Raw genomic sequence first — 18,224 nt, 5'->3', positions numbered from 1 at the left:
TTAATGCAATTAATCTAAGGGGTCTGACTATCTTCTGAAATAGAGCCAATGTATCTCTCTCCCTCCATGAAATGTTGCAGAATCCACAGCTCAGCCTCCAGTTCATCAACTGAGGCAAAGTAGCATTTGCTGCAGGCGTGGTCATCACTATCCACCAGCTCCCACATACTCCAGCTGCAATACACCATCTGTCTAGCCATCTCTATTCCATTTTGTTAATTATCTAGGTTTTAAATATTTTAAAAGTGAATTTTCTTATCTCTCCTTTAGGAATCAATGGCATCACCTGATTTAAACCACTTGGCCAATCAGAAGAGTCATGGAAGAACTAGACACCAATAATCTACCTGTTTTCCTATGACATCACACATTGGCTGGAGCAGGTAGGAACGCCTTGAAGGGGCACTCTGGTATCAGTTTCCATCTCCAACTGCAGTCCTTTTCATCCAGGTCCACTCCCCCTGTGCTGCACATGTGCCAGAATGCTTTAGGCACACTCACAGTCATCTGAATATTCCTATAATTTGTCTTTTATGCCTTCAAGATCAATTATTATTGAATATAAAGGTATCTTCTCTTCAAAGTGAATCTCTCAGAGGAATCTATTTCTTGTTTTCCTTTTCCTGATATCTGAGTGTCTCTGTGCACTATACATTTTGTGTTATTTAGAACATAGAACATAGAACAATACAGCACAGAACAAGCCCTTCGGCCCACGATGTCCCTTCGGTCCTAGCTTAAGCACCTATCCATGTACCCATCCAATTGCCGCTTAAAGGTCACCAATGATTCTGACTCTGCCACTCCCACAGGCAGCGCATTCCATGCCCCCACCACTCTCTGGATAAAGAACCCACCCCTGACATCTCCCCTATACCTTCCATCCTTCACCTTAAATTTATGTCCCCTTGTAACACTCTGTTGTACCTGGGGAAAAAGTCTCTGACTGTCTACTCTATCTATTCCCCTGATCATCTTATAAACCACTATCAAGTCACCCCTCATCCTTCGCCGTTCCAATGAGAAAAGGCCGAGCACTCTCAACCTATTCTCATACGACCTATTCTCCATTCCAGGCACCATCCTGGTAAATCTTCTCTGCACCCTCTCCAAAGCTTCCACATCTTTCCTAAAGTGAGGCGACCAGAACTGCACACAGTACTCCAAATGTGGCCTTACCAAGGTCCCGTACAGCTGCAACACCACCTCACCACTCTTGAATTCAATCCCTCTGCTAATGAACGCTAATACACCATAGGCCTTCTTACAAGCTCTATCCACCTGAGTGGCAACTTTCAAAGAGCTATGAACATAGACCCCAAGATCCCTCTACTCCTCCACCTTACTAAGAACCCTACCGTTAACCCTGTATTCCACATTCTTATTTGTCCTTCCAAAACGGACAACCTTACAGGGTTGAACTCCATCTGCCACTCCTCAGCCTAGCTCTGCATCATATCTAAATCCCTTTGCAGCCAACAATAGCCCTCCTCACTATCCACAACTCCACCAATCTTCGTATCGTCTGCAAATTTACTGACCCACCCTTCGACTCCCTCTTCCAAGTCATTAATAAAAATTACAAACAGCAGAGGACCCAGAACTGATCCCTGCGGAACTCCACTTGTAACTGGGCTCCAGGCCGAATATTTACCATCTATCACCACTCTCTGACTTTGACCGGTTAGCCAGTTCTCTATCCAACTGGCCAAATTTCCCACTATCCCATGCCTCCTGACTTTCCGCATAAGCCTACCATGGGGAACCTTATCAAATGCCTTACTAAAATCCATGTACACTACATCCACTGCTCTACCCTCATCCACATGCTTGGTCACCTCCTCAAAGAATTTAATAAGACTTGTAAGGCAATACCTACCCCTCACAAATCCGTGCTGGCTGTCCCTAATCAAGCAGTATCTTTCCAGATACTCATAAATCCTATCCCTCAGTACCCTTTCCATTACTTTGCCTACCACCGAAGTAAGACTAACTGGCCTGTAATTCCCGGGGTTATCCCTATTCCCTTTTTTGAACAGGGGCACAACATTCGCCACTCTCCAGTCCCCTGGTACCACCCCCGTTGATAGTGAAGACGAAAAGATCATTGACAACGGCTCTGCAATTTCCTCTCTTGCTTCCCACACAATCCTAGGATATATCCTGTCAGGCCCGGGGGACTTGTCTATCCTCAAGTTTCTCAAAATGCCCAACACATCTTCCTTCCTAACAAGTATCTCCTCTAGCTTACCAGTCCGTTTCATACTCTCCTCTTCAACAATACGTACCCTCTCATTTGTAAATACTGAAGAAAAATACTCATTCAAGACCTCTCCTATCTCTTCCGACTCAATACACAGTCTCCCACTACTGTCCTTGATCGGACCGATCCTCGTTCTCGTTATTCTCATGTTTCTCACATACGCATAAAAGGCCTTGGGGTTATCCTTGATCCTACCCGCCAAAGATTTTTCATGCCCTCTCTTAGCTCTCCTCATCCCTTTCTTCAGCTCCCTCCTGGCTATCCTGTATCCCTCCAACGCGCTGTCTGAACCTTGTTTCCTCAACCTTATGTAAGCCTCCTTCTTCCTCTTTACTAGACATTCAACCTCCCTCGTCAACCAAGGTTCCCTCACACGACTATTTCTTTCCTGCCTGACGGGTACATACTTATCAAGGACACGTCATATCTGTTCCTTGAAAAAGTTCCACATTTCAATGACATCCTTCCCTGACAGCCTATGCTCCCAACTTATGCTCCTCAGATCCTGTCTTGCAACATCGTATTTACCCTTCCCCCAGTTGTAAAACCTACCCTGTTGCACGCACCTATCTCTCTCCATAACCAAGGTGAAAGTCACAGAATTGTGGTCACCATCACCAAAATGCTCACCCACTAACAAGCCCATCACTTGTGCTGGTTCGTTACCGAGTACCAAATCCAATATGGCCTCCCCTCTGGTCGGACAATCTACATACTGAGTTAGAAAAGCTTTCTGGACACACTGCACAAACACCGCCCCGTCCAATCTACTTGATCTAAAGAGCTTCCAATCAATATTGGGGAAGTTGAAATCGCCCATGACTGCTACCCTGTGGCTTCTGCACCTTTCCAAAATCTGTTTCCCAATCTGTTTCTCCACATCTCTGCTGCTATTGGGGGGCCTATAGTAAACACCCAACAAGGTGACTGCTCCTTTCCTATTTCTGACTTCAGCCCATACTACCTCCAAAGGCTGATCCCCCTCGAACTGCCTTTCTGCAGCCATTATACCATTTCTAATTAGCAATGCCACACCCCCTCCTTTTTTACCACCCTCCCTAATCCTACTGAAACATCTGTAACCAGGAACCTCCAACAACCATTCCTGTCCCTCTTCTATCCACGTTTCCGTGATGGCCACAACATCATAGTCCCAAGTACCAATCCACGCCTTAAGTTCACCGACCTTATTTATGATACTCCTTGCGTTGAAGTATACGCACTTGAACCCATCTCTGTGTCCGCAAGTATTCCCTGTCAGTGCTACCTCCTCCACAGCCTCCCTACATTCTTGGACATCCTGAAAAACAGCTAACCTACTTGCTGGACTACAAGTCCGGATCCCATCCCCCTGCCAAATTAGTTTAAACCCCCCCCCCCGAAGATAGCTAGCAAACCTACCCCCCAGGATATTGGTGCCCTTCTGGTTCAGGTGCAACCCGTCCTGCTTGTACAGGTCCCACCTTCCCCAGAATGCAGTCCAATTGTCCAAATACCTGAAGCCCTCCCTCCTACACCATCCTTGCAGCCACGTGTTCAACTGCACTCTCTCCCTATTCCTTGCCTCACTGTCAAGTGGCACCGGCAACAACCCAGAGATGACGACTCTGTCCGTCCTAGCTTTTAGCTTCCAGCCTAACTCCCTGAGCTCCTGAATGACCTCCCCACCTCTCTTCCTACCAATGTCGTTGGTGCCAATGTGCACCACGACTTCTGGCTGCACACCCTCCCCCTTAAGGATTCTGAAGACACGGTCCGAGACGTCTCGGACCCTGGCACCCGGGAGGCAACAAACCAACCGAGAGTCTCGCCCATGTCCACAGAACCGCCTGTCTGTCCCTCTAACTAGAGAGTCTCCTATAACTAGTGCTCTCCTCCTCTCCTCCTTTCCCTTCTGAGCCTCAGAGCCAGACGTCATGCCAGAGACCCGGTCACTGCAGCTTACCCCTGCTAGGCCGTCCCCCGCAACAGTATCCAAAGTGGTATACTTATTGTTGAGGGGAACGACCACAGGGGATCCCTGCACTGCCTGCTTCCTCCCCTTCCCACCTCTAACTGGTACCCATCTACCTCTGTTCTCTGGTGTAATTATGTCCCTGTAGCTTCTATCTATGACCCTCTCAGCCTCTCGAATAATCCTCAGTTCATCCAATTCCAGCTCCAGTTCCCTAACGCGGTCTGTGAGGAGCTGGAGCTGGCTGCACTTCCTGCAGGTCAAGTCGGCAGGAGCATCGGTGGTCACCCCTACCTCAAACATCCTGCAGGAGGAACATTCCACTGCCTGCGCTGCCATAACTCTACACTTAGTCTCCAAAACAAGAAAACTAAGTAGCTTACCTTTTTTTTTTAGGTTAGAGGAGCAGGGAGGGTGGGAGACACTACACGTGTAGTGTCTCGGGTTCCTTCTCCACTCAAATATTTATACTTCCATATTATAAAGTGTGTGTTGAATATTTTGTATTGTTATGAATAAATATTTTCATATTTTTTGTATAAAAGCGATTGATGGATCTTTTATTTTATTCTCAACTTAATACAGATAAAGTATACCATTGACCATATCGATAACAGGGTAAAATATTTAAATTTATGCTGCACCTAATGGAGCAATGAGACTAGAGGGAGATAGTGTACTCCCCCAATCTCACATGTAACAATAGCAACTAGGGCCAAGTTTTTTGCTACTTAGATGTTGTTACCAAAAGTATGAGGAGACTCTGGATATAGGGCTTCATTCCACAAGACCTCAAGATGTCCTACCTTGCTCCCACTCAATCCAGTATAACATTTTCCAATTACAAAGTTAAAAATCACACAACACCAGGTTATAGTCCAACAGGTGATTGTGGAGAGCTAATTAAGGAGCAGTGCTCCAAAAGCTAGCGCTTCCAAATAAACCTGTTGTTGTGTGATTTTTAACTTTGCACACCCCAATCCAACACTGGTGTCTCCAAATCATTTTCAGATTATGTGGAGTTTAATTTAGATCTGATTAGATTCCCTACAGTGCGGAAACAGGCGCTTGGTCCAACAAGTCCACACCAACCCTCCGAAGAGTAACCCACCCAGACCTACTCCCTACTAATGCACCTAACACTATGGGCAATTTAGCACGGCCAATTCACCCGACCTGCACATCTTTGGACTTTAGGAGGAAACCAGAGCAAACCCACACAGACACGGGGAGAATGTGCAATCTCCACACAGACGGTTGCCCAAGGCTGGATTCGAACCTGGGACCCTGGTGCTTTGAGGCAACAGTGCTAACCATTGAGCCACCATGCCGCCCTGTTTAATTTCTATCATTACTCCTTTCAGAAGAGGATGTCTTAGAAGAAGAAGGTTTTAATTTTGACTCCTATTCTGCACATTGATATGCATGTGGAAGGAGGCCCTTGATATTTTCAGACACAGCAATCAAACTGGCCTACCCTACTATGCAGCTCCTGATACACAGCCTGTACAGCACACCCACAAGTGACTTTTCACCTTTATCATTTCTAATTATTACCCAAACTGTTCCCACGTCTTGGATTGCTGAATTAGGTCACCCTCTCTGTTGTGCTAATACCATCATTAGTTAAGACAGCCAGGCTGTAATTTTTCTGACATTCATATCATTCCTAAATGTCCTGTGCCTTTCAAGATCCAAGTTCCAAACCCTGCAACAACGTTTGTTACGGCTTCCAGGTTGTACTTATTTAATTATTTGTTCTCTCATTTCATCCATTTTGTTTCAACTGTTACATGTATTTAGATACAAAGTGTTATTCTTTCATCCTCCTTGCAAGTTCAGGTCTTGTCAGATGGTTGACTCTCAGATCCATACTCTGTATCCCTTCCTGTCACAGTCTGTTTATCATTTCCCATGTTAAAACCTTCCTCTTTGGCTACGACTCTACATTTTGGGTTTTCCCGACTTCCTAACTTTCATCCCACGCCCCATACTCTTCAGGTTAAAATCTTTCTATTTTTCCCCAGTTGTGCAGCTGGCGAGAATACTGGCCCCAGCATAATTCTGGTGTTGGCAGCATTCCCATTGGTACAGATTCCAGTTCCCCCAGTAGCAGTGCCAAAATCCCATGAACTGGGACCCATGTGTCTCACACTAGGCACATTCCCCTCCCTAATCGATTTGGTCTATACTAATTTGCACATGTCTCAGATCATAATGCAGAGATTATGTGCTTTGAAATTTTGTTCATTAATGTGGAGCCTAGCTCCTCGTTCTGATGTACAGAATCTCCTTCTTCCTGCCTGTTTCATTGGAATCTACATGAACAACAATGGCTGTTTCCTCCCCCTCACACATTCCCCAGATGTTAACAGTATGTCCTGGCAGCAGGCAGGCAACGCAGCTTTCTGGACTCTCACCATTTGCTGCAGAAATGCCAAACCCCCTCACAATACAAGTGTACCTTTACTACCAATACCTTCCTTCATACTCCCTTCTCTTACGTGCCTTGTCCTTACAGACAATTACCCCATCACCTCTGCAGTCAGACAAGCTGAAAGAACCTCCAACCTGTTGGACAATTGAGATTCCTACTATCTAGGTGTCTTTACCTATCTAGGTCTTTACCTATCTAGGTGTCTTTACCTATCTCGCTTGCAGTCACATACTCTAGTCCCTGAGCACTGACCAAATCAGATGGTCCAACTTTACAAGGTGTGACTGCCTCCATATACAATAAATCCAGGTAACTTTGCTCTGACTCATGTGTCTCCACGTCTTTAATTTAGCTTCTGGCTCACAACCTTTGAGCTGACCCTGCTGACACATCAAGTATTTGTTGCAGATGTGTTTGCTCGAAACCAAAATGTTATCCGGGAATTTCCACATGCTGCAACTGTGCTGCCATCCTTCATGTGTTTGAAGGAACTTCTTAATTATCCTGGTCATCTTCACATTTAGTTGTATCTTTATATATTTCACTAATGTTATCACCAAGTGCTGTACTATTTTGAACATTAAGCATAGAATAAACTTTCATCACTAAGCAATTAGATCAGCCTCTTCTGTTATACAAAAATAAGTACTGCAGATTAGATTCCCTACAGTGTGGAAACAGACCATTTGGCCCAACAAGTCCACACCGACCCTCTGAAGGGCAACCCACCCAGACCCATTCCCCACATTTACCTCTGACTAATGCATCTAATACCATGGGCAATTTAGCATGGCCAATTCACACAACCTGCACATCTTTGTGACTGTGGGAGGAAACTGAAGCACCCGGAGGAAGCCCACGCAGACACGGGGAGAATATGCAAACTCCACACAGACAGTCACCCGAGGCTGGAATCAAACCCGGGTCCCTGTGAGGCAGCAGTGCTAACCATCGAGCCACCATGCCTCCCCACGGATGCTGGAGATTAGAGTCAAGAGTGTGGTGTTGGAAAAGCAGGCAGCATCCGAGGAACAGGAAAATCGATGTTTTGGGCAACAGCCCTTCACCAGGAATGTGCGCTAACACAAAAGCCTATCTGACTCATTTAATGAGGATCGGTTTTCTGCTTGCTCTTAGTTAAGTTGCTTTTTCAATGGGACTCTTGAAAAAGCTTTACTTATAGCAGATACCTACAATAGATTTCAGCTTAATGCCAACTGAAAACTAAATTAGATTTATAGAAAATAAAAAGTTAGACTTCTGGATCCAAAAACTGCATGGTGCGATTCTGGATTAGATAATGGAGTGATTAATACTAGTTTCAGATAGCTCCTGTGCAGTCAGCTTACATTCATTGTGATAGTCTATCTGTGTCTATCCTTTTCTCGTTGTCCCCCAATCCTCATATCTGCTGTTTTCATCTCCCTGCCACCCCCAGTAGGTGGAATCTTAATGCAAGATGTAAAGGTCAGATTGCAGTTTGCAATTCTTATTCTGGGACCATAAAAATCCCATGTGCTGGGACTGGGGGTGGGCATCCCAGAAAGTCTGCTATTTTTGCATTTCCCAACACAGAAGCACAAAGGTGTGGGCCTTCAAATATTCAATTTTATTAGTCAATATTTAACTTGGCTTATCAGATTTCTTACGTGAATCTTATTTACATTTTTAAGTCATGATTAAGGTAACTTCTGAAAGATTTTTAAACAAATACATTTAAACCTTTCATTATTAACACTTATTTGACCGATCTGGCTTTTCAAATGTAAAGTCTCTTTAAGAGAATTGAAGTGACTGATGTTTTAAGATTCTGCTCTCGTGTGTATGATATTGCAGTTTCAAACTAACAGACTCTCTTTCCAGTAGGTGCTGTAATAATTTAAAAGTTAAGCCTGTTAGTATAGAAAAGACACGCTTCTCCCATTGCGTGAGTTTTGTGTGGTTTCTGATGTATAACAGGCTAACATCAGGATCAGTAGTCAGGATGTAAGCCCCATAGACTGATCAGGAAGCAATATAATCCACCTCTGTCTGGAGAGAGCATGCCATTTAATATGATGTCGAAAAAATTGCATCTGGGATGGCTATGCTTCAGTAGGAAATCAACTGGCTGCCTCTTACAGAAGGACCTGACAAGACATTTTGAATCTCATACTGCCTTGACATTAGAAGCGAAGATAAACATGCCTGTGGATCATTTCAGTCCAGCATTGGAACAAGTGTAACACCTCTCAGAACATTGCAAGTACCTACATCCATCAGATCATAGACCATACAGGGCTCTGACCTCATTGGTTTTGACCCTGGTCCCAGATGACATTGCATTCATTAATCGGCAAATGTTCCACTCAAATATCATGGTCATTTGCTATTTTGCATTGCAACTCTTGAATATAAATCTAGATCACTAGTGAAATATTCATGATATCCTCAAACAAAAGAAAACAAAGAACTGCAGATGCTGGAAATATGATATCCCAGTCCTCTGTGAATTCAGACCTTTATTGCTCCTGCAGGGAAGTGGTGATATTGTCCCTGACCTAATAATCCAGAAAAGCGCAGCAGGTCAGGCAGCATCCAGGGAACAGGAGAATCGACGTTTCGGGCATAAGCCCTTCTTCAGGAGGGCTTATGCCCGAAACGTCGATTCTCCTGTTCCCTGGATGCTGCCTGACCTGCTGCGCTTTTCCAGCAACACATTTCCAGCTCTGATCTCCAGCATCTGCAGACCTCACTTTCTCCCCTAATAATCCAGAACCCCAGGCTAATGTTCTGGGATATGGGTTTGAATCTCACCACGACAGACACTGACACTTTTTTGGATTGGTGGTGCTGGAAGAGCACAGCAGTTCAGGCAGCATCCGAGGAGCAGCAAAATCGACGTTTCGGGCGCACCACCAATCCAAAATCTGGTTTCCAGCATCTGCAGTCATTTTTTTACCTATGTAGTGACATTTGAATTCAACAAAAATCTGGAATAGGAAAGCTTGCTGAAAGATATCCACTGTCAATTAGTCTACAAACCCAGCAGATTGACAACTGTCCTTTATGGAAGACAACCTGCCATCCTCACCTAACGTGCACGTGATTCCAGACCCATAACAAATGCTGGCCTAGTCTGCAATGCCTAAAGCCCGTAATCAGAATTTTAAAAATCTTAAAGATCTAAAAGGCTACTATGCAACAAGGCTGTATGTGCAGGACCAACAGTGCAGCTCAATAGAGAAACAATGAGGAGGACCACCAGAGTACTGTCTCAGTGTTTGGGCTAGTCAGAGACCATTTTAAATTATCCACTTTTCAAGATGTCAAGGTTTCAAGATAGCTAGTTGTGTGTTGTGCAAGATTCCAGCTGACAATATTGTGTCAAAAATAAACACGGATATCTCTAGATCTATGTCTCATGGATGACCGGAGGAATATTTGGCTGTATCCTTTGAGACAGCAAGAGAATGGTTGAGACCTGATGCATTTGAACATCATGGATAAATTTAGAACGAAATAAGCAACTCTTTATTTTCACAGCAAGGGGTATTTGCAAGACTTAACTAGCTTATGTAAACTTCAGGTATTTAGTCCCAAACTTTTAATGTAATTTGTGATCATTAGTTATTGTAATGTTAAAATAAACGTTTTAATAAAAGTTTGAATGTTTTAGATATTTTAGAATATTTTACAGATAGAGTCATAGAGATGTACAGCATGGATACAGACCCTTCAGTCCATGCTGACCAGATATCCCAACCCAATCTAGTTCCACCTGCCAGCACCCGGCCCATTTCCCTCCAAACCCTTCCTATTCATATACCCATCCAAATGCCTCTTAAATGTTGCAATTGTACCAGCCTCCACCACTTCCCCTGGCAGCTCGTTCCCTACCCGTACCACCCTCTACGTGAAAAAGTTGCCCCTTAGGCCTCTTTTATATCTATCCCCTCTCAACCTAAACCTATGAGTTCTGGACTCCCCCACCCCAGGGAAAAGACTTTGTCTATTAATCTTATCCATGCCCCTCATGATATTATAGATCTCTATAAGGTCACCCCTCAGCCTCCGACGCTCCAGGGAAAACAGCCTCAGCCTGTTCAGCTCTCCACACAGCTCAAATCCTCCAACCCTGGCAACATCCTTGTAAATCTTTTCTGAACCCTTTCAGGTTTCACAACATCATTTGAGAAATAATAATATGCCCTAGTACTCTCTGTATATTCATTAGGATCATTCAGAAAGCTCTCATGATCCCCAGTCAAAAAATACCCTGGAATGTTATGTGGCATCTTACTATTAAGCAGGTTTGCAAAATAAAATACCACATTGTGCTTCTTATAGGTTTACTAAAGTTTGAGATGATAAGTGACAGATACCATCTACAGGAAGTAGTTTTACGTCTCCATATGTGGCATGAAGATAAGAGAGATCTTTCTGAGCACTTAGTGCAGACTGGCTCCAAAAGTAAATTTAGTTTCTCTCAAGGTCACATGCACCCTATCAGTCCACCCACTCACAGACAAGATCTTTAATTCATAACCTTTCACTCCTGAAATAAATATTTCAACAATAACTCTACAAATTCTGACAGACCAGGGTGAATCATTAATTTCTTGTGACACTTCTCCTGAGGAATGATGTAGTTTGCAGTCACAGTCTCCACAAATATTTTTCACACCAAGATACTAACTTCTTGCACTGATCAGCAATGACCGTAATGCAGAACTCAATTGTCACTTCAATCTTGATTATCGACTGGGCAAATCTAACGTGCACCAATGCATTAGCAGATAAATTTCTCAAACGTGTTCAAGATGGTTTTCCGGTGCAGGGTAGTGTGTTGGGGGAAAAAAAGCAGTGAATAGGCAATTTTGGATGTCGTGCTTTGCAATAGAGAGCTTACCTAATAATCTTGTAAAAGAATCTTTCAGGAAAAGTACCATAAAATTCTCCATTGAGTTTGAAAATGCTGCAGTTCAATCTGAAACAAGACTCTTGAATCTACGCAACAGAAACTGTGAAAGTATCATAAAATCCCTGCAGTGCAGAAAGAGGCCATTCAGCTCAATGAGTCTGTGCCTACCTACCAAATATCATCCCACCCAAACCCAGCCCCCTAAACTTGACTCTAATTTCCAGCATCTGCAATACCCACTTTCACCTATAGGAAAGATGTTGTGAAAGTTGAAAGGGTTCAGAAAAGATTTACAATGATGTTGCCAGGGTTGGAAGCTTTGAGCTTGAGAAGAGGCTGAATAGACTGGGGCATTTTTTTTTTCCCTGGAGCACGGGGTGACTTTATAGAGATTTATAAAATCACAAGGGACATGGATAAGAGTGAATAGCCAAGGTCATTCTCCCAAGATAGGGGAATCCAAACCTAGAGAGCTTAGGTTTAGGGTGAGAGGGGAAAGATTGAAAAAGACCCTGAGGGCCTGAAAAAGGCATCTGCATGGACATATGAATAGTAAGGGTTTAGAGGGATATGAGCCAAATGTTGGCAAATTAGAGTACATTAATTCAGGATATCTGGTCAGCATGGACGAGTTGTCAGTAAATAAGGTGATCTAAGATTACAAAGGGATCTTGATCTATTGGGGTTAGTGGGCCAAGGAGTGGCAGACCGGTGTTTAATTTGGATCTATCGTCTGGAGGAGTGTTGGAGGGAAAATAGGAGGAAGGGGACCTGCCTCATGGGCCCAGCTTAGACACTGCAGTTGCACAAGTGGCAGTAAGAGAGGAGACCCTGGAGCTGGGTACAGAGACCCCACCACTGTCGAGCAGCAAGTAGAGGAGTAGGGGAGGGTAACAAGAAGAAGAGCTTATGATGAACTCTATTGCAGTAAAATCTTGCATTATATTCAGTGTTTCAAGATGGCACTGGACTATGGTGACACTGGATTTTTCATATGAAGAAACTCTTTTCACTGTATTTTTATATGCATGTGTCAATAAATCTGAATGTAAACATTTGTGAGGTACTGCATTTTGGTAAGACAAAGAAGAGCAAGACTTATCCAGTTAATGGTAGGGTCCTGGGGAGTGTTGGCAAACTGAGAGAACTGATGGTTCAGGTACATAACTCTGTGAAAGCTGTGTCACAGGTAGACAGGATGCTGAAGAAGATGTCTGGCTCGCTTGCCTTCATTCCTCAGATCTTTGAGTACAGGAGTTGGGATGTCATGTTGAGGTTGTACAGGACATTGGTGAGGCCAGTTTTGGAGTACTGTGTATAGTTCTTGTCATTCTGCAAGAAGAAGGATATTATTAGATTGGACAGGGTTCAGCATATACCAAGATGTTGCCAGGTCTGGAGGGTTTGACTTATAAGGAGAGACTGGATAGGGTGGGACTTTTTCACTGGAGCGTAGGAGATTGAAAGGTGACTTTAGAGGAGTTAATAAAATCATGGTGAGCATAGGTAAAGTGAATTGCAAACATCTATTCCGTAGGCCAGGAGATTTGAAAACTAGACGGCATATTTTTAACGTGAGAGGAGAATGTTTTAAAAGGGACCTGAGGGTAGCTTTTTATACAGAGAGAGGATTGTATGTGGAATCCATTGCCAGAGGAAGTGATGATTGCAGATACAGTCACAACATTTAAAAGACATTTGGACAGGTTCATGAAAAGGAATGGATTAGAAGGAAATGGGCCAAATGCAAGCAAATAGGACTAGTTTAGTTTGGGAAACTTGTTCAGCATGGACAAATTGTACCAAAGGGTCTGTTACCATGCTGTATGATTCTATGACTCTCATTAATTGCTAGTCTGTGAACTTTCCAAACTGGAAGAGTCTGTATAGAAATCTTCATGTTGTTAGAACGGAGAAAGTCTGGCCATCAGAGCTATGAAAATGTAATGGCTCAGTGGTTAGTACTCAGTGCCAGGGGCTTACATTCGATTCTAGCCTTGGGTGACTGTCTATGTGGAGTTTGCACTTTCTCCCCGTGTCTGTGTGGGTTTCCTCCGGGTGCTCTATTTTCCTCCCACAGTCCAAAGATGTGCAGCTTAGGTGGATTGGTCATGCTAAATTTACCCAGAGTGTCGAGGGATGTGCAGGCTAGGTGGATAGCCATGCTGACTGTGAGGTTACAGAGGTAGGGTGGGAGGCTAGGTCTGGTTGGAATGCTTTTCAGAGGGTCGGTGAAAACTCGTTGGGCTGACTGACCTCTTTCCACACAGTAGGGGTTCTATGATATGATTCTATGACTGGAGATTCTAAAATAAGCGCTAGGTAAAAATGCAAAAAAAATGAGTTAGGAGAGTTATTTCTCTGGGATTGATTTTCTGTAATGGATAATGTTGTAAAATAGGTTGTTTTAAGTTCTTTCTGATTAATCTCTATATATTATATATCTGTTCTTTTCTATTTTTAAAGAACATCTTCAGCCCCTTGCAAATGTATTTCAGAAACCATGTTAATCAACTGAAAAAAATTAAATGTATGATATATCAAGGTTTCATTTTGAGATCTGACTTATCCACTGTTACCGCAAACTTGTATCATAACAATAATGAGAGCTGAGTGTATAGCTAAATGCTGTCCATCTGAATTAAGCCCGAAGAAAGACATGTATGCTTATGCAATTGAGAGATAATGTAAGGGGTATAATGGTGTTGGGAAAATGTGGTTTATGGATTTGGTGGGATTTGGATGAAAAGAGGATAAGAATAATAGAATGTACAGGTTGAACATTTTTAGTGTTTTTACAAACTGGATGGAACAAAATGGGGGATTTCAAGACAAGGGAGTCTATTTTTAAGGTGAGAGGAGAGAGATTTAAAAAAGACATGTGGGGCAAATGTTTTACACAGAGGCTGGCTCACAGATGGAATGAACTTCCAGAGGAAGTGATGGATGTGGGCACACTTTAGAAGTCACTTAGATAAATACAGAAATCGGAAACTTTGAAGGAATGTGGGCCAGGAACTGGCAGGTGGGACTAGTTTAGTTGAGATTATGTTCAGCATGGACTGGTTGGACCAAAGGGTCTGTTTCTGTATTTCTGACTCTATGATTCTATGATTCAATGCCTTTTGCCTCCAGCAGAGTATTTTACTTGATGTGGAAATTCTTATCCCATGTAACGTAAGAACTGGATGAGTGTAATGCAATATTAAAGAGTCCAGTTGAATGTTTATTACAGCTCGCTGATATACAAACATTACATTGACAGGCCCATATGAGTCTAGGCTAATATTAGGCTATTCAGTAACAAGGAAGAGTATGTTTTCATTAGCGTGTCATGGATCAAACGTGACCCAAGATAAGTTGAGTCTTTATACCCTCAGGTCACATGCTATGGCATGGTGGTGATATGATGAACATGTCTCTTAAAGGTATATATTGACATATTGACCATAAGACATCACACAATGAAATCTAGCTATATCAGAAACAAAAACAGAAGTTGCTGGAAAAGGTCAGCAGGTCTGGCAGCATCTGTGGTGAGAAATCAGAGTTAATGTTTCAGGTCCGGTGACCCTTCCTCAGAACTAATGGAAGCTAGGAAAATGTTGGTTTATATGCAGAAGATAGGGTAGCGGGAGTGGGGGGTAAGGAGTAACCAATAGGTGGGATAAAGCTCAAATAGTGAGAAGAGCAGTTGGACAGACAATGGAGTGGATAATGATCTGGCTAAGAGAGTGAATAGCTGTTAATGAGGACTGTAAGTCGCCAACAATGGGGGGTAGTGTGTAATGGCAGGCTATATTATAACAAGGCCTGGTGTGTGGGGTTGGGGGCTAGGACTTGGGAGAGTTCAGGCCCTATCGTGTTGGAAGCTACATAGAAATTGTTATGTCTTCAATCTTGTAACAGTTAGCAGCTCTAGATATCCACAACAGTGTCCCTAATCTGTGTGCGTGTCTAGAACTTGGTGTTAAACTGGATTTGTATGTTGTAAATTGTCTAACTCTTGATTTTACAAATGGATGCTCTTGAGGTTTTGAATTTCTGCTTGTCGAGAGTCTGAATGTCAAACTCATCCACCTGTTACATTGCTACATCATGGTGAGAGGAAAGGATGTAATTATCAGAGAAAGATGAGCCGAGGAGTGAGTGAACTTGACACAGCAAGAAATGCAAGAGGTGGCAATCACAGCCAGTTCATTCTGATGACAGGAAGAACATAACTAGGACTCACAGTAATTCTAAGCATAGAAACCTGAAGGACAAGTGATGGAAAGTCACACAGCCATAAAATAGTGCAGCACAGAACAAGATCATTTCACTCACAGAGCTGACACAGCAGCAATGTCCTTTTCCTTCTTCCAGTTAACTTTAGGAAAGTAATATCCTAGAATCCTGTTTACTGAGAGCTGTTAGATTATCTCTCAGCTGTCCCAATATTGTGAGCATGATCAAGATGATAGTTGAGTGGATGAAATGCCTCCCAATCCTTGTTAATGCCACAAAAAGCATCTTATGATTTGGAGATGCCGGTGTTGGACTGGGGTGTACAAAGTTAAAAATCACACAACACCAGGTTATGGTCCGACAGGTTTAATTGGAAGCACTAGCTTTCAGAGGCTGCTCTTTCATTACAACCACCTGACGAAGGAGCAGCGCTCCAAAAGCTAGTGCTTCCAATTAAACCTGTCGGACGATAACCTGGTGTTGTGTGATTTATAACTTTGTACATCCTGATAACAACATTTATCTTCCACTTCTAACTCTGCTGTTCCAAAGGGGAGAAAACAGTAGAAACAGCAGTAATATTTTGAAATAAACAGACTAGTCATCCCAAACAGCTTCTCTCCAGCTGTATCATTACGCAAACGCATTTAATGGTATTTCATTCCTAGATTTACCAAATAGATTCAGTCTAAACTAACAAGCAACATTCTTGATTCCAGAGTAAGCATTACTTAATAGTATTTCAAGTCTTGAGCTTTGCCAAACAACAACTCTGGCACTGAAATATTAATTTGTACAATTATAAAGTTGTATTTCTGGACATTTATATTTTTTAAAAATTAACTATTCTTAAGATTTTTTTCTCTTTTCTCTTTGAAACAATTTTTTTTTCCTCTCACTGTATCACTTTCTGCAGCTGGGTTCGATACCGAATTCAATTTCCTAACTAATGGGCTGAAATTTCTGAAGCATGCTATCACACTCGGATCATCACTCCACGCCTCCTGAGAAAGAGCTGAGCATTTCTGTCAGGAGATTCTGATCAGGGCCACGTTGGAAATGCAGAGCCATACTTCGCATCTGACAGGTCCCTCATAGAGCAGAGTAAGTGAAAGGAAGCAAAACACGTCCCATTTCTCACAGGGGTCAGCTGCCATATTCGGAGATTTGAATGTCTAACATCTCAAACGTCCACTTTGCCTGCTCTTGTGAGAGGTGCTGAATTGGTACGATACCAAGTAAGGGTGCCAGATCAGTAGGGTGAACTAGGGTACGAGGTACGAAGGGGCCCAGGTAAAGGACAGAGTGTGTAGGAAATCCCACACTCCCAGCTATGAGGAAGATACAGGGAGAGAGGTGCTGTAATTTTGGGCCCCAAGGGCTTGAGAGAGTGTGTCAGGTTTGGCGGTGATGGAGAGGTTGTTAGATCTGGCAGTGTGCAGAGTAACTGTTCCTGAGAGGGGTGATTAGGTCTGTTGACAGAGGGAGTGTGCGCAAGTCTGGGAGCCAGCGGTGGGGGGGGGGGGGTGTTGTCAGTCCCAGTGGCGTGAAGTTTCATGCCCTGAGGGTGTGGGGTTTGCAGGCAGATGGTGTTAGGTCCCAGGGAAAGGGGAAGTTGGTTCCTGAGGTGGGAGGGTGGGAGGAACGGTGGGTAGGGAAGCAGTGGCGTGGGAGTAGGGAGCTGGAGAGATGTTACACGCTTGGAGAAAATGAGTTTTCCAAAGGTCTAGAATGCCAGGGAGTTTCAGGTTCCAGATAACAGATAATGCAACAGTTGTAGACATGCCAATGTTAAAGGCATTTAAATGGACATTGAATATACATATGGATAATAGTGTAGGTTAGATGGGCATCAGATTAATTTCATGGGTCAGCACAACATTGAGGGACGAAGAGACTGTACTGTGCTGTAATGTTCTATGTTCCATAAGGAAGGGTGTTCAGATCAGATCAGCTGGGAGATATAATAGGTCTGAAGGAAGGCAAATGTCAAAACAATACTTATTGACATAAAGGTGCAAGTTTTAACATCTATCACAAGGGTGGAGTAGCTGGTTATGCTGCATATAGACTCACTGACTCTCAGTCGGAAATTAATTCTCTCACCACAGTGGTGGGTTGGAGGTGGGGTAACATTTAATTGCCCCATGCCACCTTCTCACCTTTGCCTCAGTTCAGGACAGGAAGTTTTATAGAGGGCTTTCTGGCCCTGCTTCCAACTGAGCCTTTAAGTGGACAATTATTCCTGGTATTCAAGTAGAGGCAGATAGGGCAATTATCATGCAGCATGCCCAGAAACCAAACCCAGTTGCGCTTGTTTGTGGGCTCCCTCAATCTGCCCCAGTCAGGAGGACAGGACTGTCACCTTCAATGTCCTGGATCCTTGGGAAGGCCCATAACTCACCACTTACACATCAAAGTGGCATATAATAGGGGCACC

The sequence above is a fragment of the Chiloscyllium plagiosum genome, unplaced genomic scaffold (genome assembly GCF_037043375.1).
Source record: "Chiloscyllium plagiosum isolate Xiang-an unplaced genomic scaffold, Cpla_swu_hap1 HiC_scaffold_2, whole genome shotgun sequence".
NCBI lineage: Eukaryota > Metazoa > Chordata > Chondrichthyes > Orectolobiformes > Hemiscylliidae > Chiloscyllium > Chiloscyllium plagiosum.
This window is presented reverse-complemented; position numbering follows the sequence as displayed.